General features: G+C 56.7%; 1 long non-coding RNA gene across 1 annotated transcript; it reads right to left on the bottom strand.

Annotated features, from left to right (window-relative positions):
• Nucleotides 1-6: 6 nt before the first annotated feature.
• On the bottom strand, nucleotides 7-3,323 carry LOC107182844. Its single transcript, XR_001513601.1, has 3 exons — nucleotides 2,881-3,323; nucleotides 1,353-1,495; nucleotides 7-642 (listed from the first exon to the last, which is right to left on the bottom strand). It is a non-coding gene; the product is annotated as an uncharacterized LOC107182844 (long non-coding RNA).
• Between the last annotated feature and the right edge of the window lie 1,679 nt (nucleotides 3,324-5,002).

Genomic DNA, 5,002 nt, shown 5'->3' with positions numbered 1-5,002 from the left:
GAAGAGCAGGAAGTCTGGATTGCAGCCCCAGAATTATCTCAAGCTCACAGTGTGGCCATGGGGGAGACACCTGAGCTCCCTGGGCCTCAGTTTCCCCACCTGAGTCCTGTCTAATGGGCTCTTCCAAGATCAGAGCCCCATAGCACGGGACCCCTGTCCCCCAGACGCAGGGAGCTTGCCTGGCGTGCCACTAGGGGAGGGGGTGGGCCGGGGGATCAGGTCCCCTAAGCCTGGCCATCACCCTGACTCTGGGAACGGTGGTATTCATGGGCCGTCTCTCTGGGGCCCTCGCCCTCTTCTGTTCTGCCCTGGGTTTTGGACAACGATGACGGCCAATCCAGCTTAGGGCCTGTTGGCATGGACAGCCTTACTCCTCCTGCGGGTCAGACAGGCCGAGGGGGCAAGGAAGTCCCTGGTCTTGGTTGCTCTTCCCACCCAGGGCCCTGTCCTTTGGGATCTGACCTTCCCGGCACGTTGAGAGCTGCTCCTCAGTTGCTCGCACCCTCCGTCGGCGTGAGAACGCTGCCAAGGCCGAGTGTGAGTTCTAAATCCTCCACGTCGACCAGGCTTACTTAGTCAGCTAGCCGCGTCACCTCTGAATCCAAGCTTCTCCATTCACTCAGCGGAGGCAGATGATCTGGGCTTCCGGACAGCAGGAGAGGGTAAAGGGAGGTAAGGGCAGGACCCAACCCAGGGCTCCCCCTGGGACCACTCCCTGGGCTGCCCTGCTGCCTGCCTGGCCAGGTTTCCACCTCCAGGGTGGGGGTGCAGGGTGGACAAGAAGGAAGAAAGTCATGGACAGCCCGGCCCACCGTTGTGGCTCAGTGGCTGAGCGTTGACCTATGGCCCAGGAGGTCAGGGCTCGATTCCCGGTGGGGGCACATGCCCAGGTTGCGGGCTCGATCTCCAGTGCGGGGTGTGCAGGAGGCAGCCGATCCATGATTCTGTCTCATCATGGATGTTTCTATCTCTCCCTCCCTCTCCCTTCTTCTCTGAAATCAATTTAAAATAAATTTTAAAAAATGTTAGTCATGACCCAGTGAAATTAGGCTTGCTGTCAGCTTACCTGCTGCCTCACCCCCTTCCCTCCTTACACCCAGGGGTTGGAGCTGGGGGTTCTTGTGTGCAGCTACAGGCCTGACTGTCCTGCCGTACCCCAGTACAGCCCTTCCCCCAGAGAATGAACCCGTTTCCTCCTCTCAGAACCCACAGCTCTCCCCTCCTACCTACCTACGCCACATGCCTCAGGCCATTCTTTCCTCCCACTGTGTACCAGGCCCCAGGCACTGTTCTGGGGTCAATGAATGAACCAGATACCAGCCTGCCCTTCCAGAGAGAAGGCACACACGCACCATCACCTACAATGCCAGGGCCAGATGGATGTCCCAAGGAGAGGAGGTGGCAGGTGACCGGGACGGAGCCTGAGAGAGGGACCATTCGTTTGGGATTGGAAGAATCCTCGGGAGCTTCAGGAAGGAGTGGCATTGGAGCAGGACTGCAAATGTGGGGCGGGAAGAAAATAGAACGTTCCTTTCATTCCATGGGGACGCAAAGGCGTGAGCAAAGTTGTGGTGGTTGGTGGGAAACGTGGCCAGAACCAGAGAGGCGGGGAGAGGAGGTGGCAGGGGGGTCCGTCAGAACCTTGCAGTGGCCCTGCTTACAGCCATCACCCTGCTAGACCAGTGGTCGGCAAACCGCGGCTCCCGAGCCACATGCGGCTCTTTGGCCCCTTGAGTGTGGCTCTTCCACAAAATACCACATGCAGGCGTGCATGTACAGAGCAATTGAAACCATGCGTAGAAGTTGGTTTTTGGCCTGGGCGAGTCTATTTTGAAGACATGGTGTTAGAAGAAGTGGGGGTACGTTTGCTGAGGTCGACCCCTCAGATGGAGGACGTTTTTAGCAAAGGCCAGCTTAGGAGTACCCTAATGAAGCTAATAACAATGTACCTACCTATCTAGTTTAAGTTTAAAACATGTGGCTCTCAAAAGAAATTTCAGTCGTTGTACTGTTGATATTTGGCTCTGTTGACTAATGGGTTTGCTGACCACTGTGCTAGACCATCAGGTCCCGGGGTCTCGGGCCCTGATCTACTCACCTCTGAACCCCCACAAGCCCGCTACCCCCGGCAGAGCATCCAGCACACTTCTAGGCTGTTAAATAAATGCATGCTGGCCCGGCTGGTGTGGCTCAGTGGTTGGGCATCGGCCTATGAACCAGCAGGTCACGGTTCCATTCCCGGTCAAGAGCACAGACCCAGGGTGCAGGCTCAATCCCCAGTGTGGGGTGTTGAGGAGGCAGCTGATCGATGGTTCTCTCTCATCATGGATGTTTCTCTCGCTCTCCCTCTCCCTTCCTCTCTGAAGCCAATTTAAAAAAACTTATATATAAATAAATACATAAAGGAATCATCAGCTTTTGGCTTAGGGCAGGGCCTGGCTGCCTTTCTTGCTGGATATGTGGCCGGGACCTGTGCCTACGGCCCTTCCAGGGGCAAGATGTTCATTTCAGTGTCAAAGGGAAATAGAAGAAAGACCCGTATGTGGTTTCAGCACTTCACAGTTTACGAGGCCTTTTCAGGTCTAGCTGTTCATTTAAGCCCTTGGGGACCCCCCGAGTTAGGAAGGTCAGGCGATCTATTGAGGAACCTGCGGGTAAGAGTGTGTGCAGAGTTGGTAATCCAAGTTCCAGGTTTCTAGACCATAGGTTGCCAGGTGCCCATGGGCCAGGGGACGGATTCACCTGGGAGCTGCCTGCAGAGGCTGCTCCGGAAGGAATGCACAGGGAAAACATTCACCCTGCAGAAATCAGCTCCAACCTCCCCCTTCACACCCCTGCCCCCAGGAGTTTGGAGTTATCCGTGATAAAGGCCCAAGTTACCCTTCCTCCTCTTCCCTCCCCAGGTGCTGTGGCTCCCTTCTCCTTCCTCCACTGAAATTTATCTATCGCCCGCCCACTAGGGAGCAGCTACTTAATCTAATCATATAAATCCTGGAGTAATCATCTGGTAAACTCCTCCGGGCTGGTTACTAAGAGAGAGAGTCCCTCCTCTCCGGCCTCACCCTTTCTTTATCCCCCCAACCCCTGCCCAGCAACTCGGCCTCCCTGCTAGGTGTGTTGCTCCCCCTGCTCAAGAATCTGCCATGGCTCCCTAGTTCCTTGACTCGCATTCAGGACCTACCCATATCCCTTGTGGCCTCGACTGCCTCTCATTTCCCTTCACTCACACACACACACACATTCATTTCAGTGTGAGAAGCGCCCTGCTGCCCCTCACCCATTTCCTCCTCAGCGGTTCTCAACCTGTGGGTCGTGACCCTTTGGCGGTCAAACGACCCTTTCACAGGGGTCGCCTAAGACCATCCTGCACATCAGATATTGACATGACGACTCATAACAGAAGCAACATGACAGTTATGAAGTAGCCACGAAAATAATTTTATGATTGGGTCACAACATGGGGAACTGTATTGAAAGGGCCAGAAGGTTGAGAACCACTGTGCTAGATCCTCCCTGGCCCGCAAAGCCCTGATCCAATGCTGTTTCCAGGAACCTCTCCCTGATCTACCCAACCCAGCGTGACCCCTGCCCCCCAGTAGCCTGTGTCTCCTGACCTTGACACTGACACTGTGGGTGATAGTGGAGTCTATCAAGCAACAGCCTGGCCCGACAAGGAGAGCTCAGCCTCGGGGGGCAGCCAGCCTGCGATGAGATCCGGCCCCGCCACCTGGCAGCTCAGGGATGGTTGTGCTTTCCGAGTGCACCTGGCCGGGCGAGGAGGTGTGAACAGCTGAAAGCCTGAGCCCAGAGAGCTCAGAACAGAGGCTGAGGGTTCCAGGCATGGGAGTCGGGGCCCTGGGGTTGGGATTCATCCGGGAAGCAGCTCCAGACACAGACAGGAGCACTGGACGGGGAGTCCAGAGCCTGGGTGCTCGGCCCAGTTCTTGAGTGAATGCACTTCAGCGACCAATCCGCCATGTGCACGTGGGGCCTCCTCAGGGCTGTTTGCCCTTGACCTCTAGCCTGGGCCGCCACAAGGGTGTTGACCTGGAGATCAAAGGCTGCCGGGGCCCTGGCCTCTGATCCTGCGGTGTCAGCGGAACGGGCTGGTGCGGAGGTTGGCACGGGGGATGGCGAGTTGGAGGGAGCAGACTTTTAAACCTTTCTGCAAATATTTGTGGAACACTCTACCGCCACGAGGCCAGGGCAGCCCGTGTGCCAGCAGGCGGCGGGGCAGAAAAGCCCTGCCTTGAACCTTCTCGCCTCCCTGCCTCCTCCCCGCCCCGCCCCGCCATGTGGGGCTGCAGGTGCCTCCCGTCTTTCCCCACAAAGTGGGGGAGGAAGGAAGAAATCAGAACTACCTGGAACTGCACGGCAGGGCCTGGAGTAGAATGAGGAAGCGATGGGCTCCCTCCTGTCCCTGCCCACCCCCACTCCCCCCTCCCCCATACTGACCAGACCTGGGGACAGAGCAGCTTTCATTCTTTTGCTCCCGTTGGTACTGTTTTGCAGGCGCCAGGCATGGGGACGCCTCCGAGGATGAAGCCAAGTAGGCCCTGCCCTCAAGGACTTCCTGGTTATAGGGACTACGGGCCAGGCAGCGCCTATACCCGCCTCCCCCTCCCCCCCAGTACAGTGCAGACGGGAGGGGCGCCCAGGTTCCCCAGAGAACGGATGGCTGAGCAGGAGTCAGCCAGATTGGAGGGGGCAGGAGGCCTTTTCATTCATTTATTCACCCACCCATTCATTCGGCACATGTTTCCCGGAGCACTGTGCTGATCACGGAGTAAAAGACTCACCTCATGTCGCCCTGGCCGGGGAGCTCAGCTGGTTAGAGCTCAGTCCCCATACGCCAAGGTTCCAGGTTCGATCCCCGGGCAGGGGACATACAAGAAGCAAAGAATGAATGCATCAATAAGTGGAACAACACATCGAGGTTCCCCCCCCCATCTATAAATAAAAAATTTTAAATATAGAAATAAAATAAAACTGCTTCCCTGGG

Source organism: Myotis davidii, unplaced genomic scaffold (assembly GCF_000327345.1).
Source record: "Myotis davidii unplaced genomic scaffold, ASM32734v1 scaffold478, whole genome shotgun sequence".
Classification (NCBI taxonomy): Eukaryota; Metazoa; Chordata; class Mammalia; order Chiroptera; family Vespertilionidae; genus Myotis; species Myotis davidii.
The sequence above is the reverse complement of the archived record's forward strand: the minus strand, read 5'-3'. Positions and strand labels throughout refer to the sequence as shown.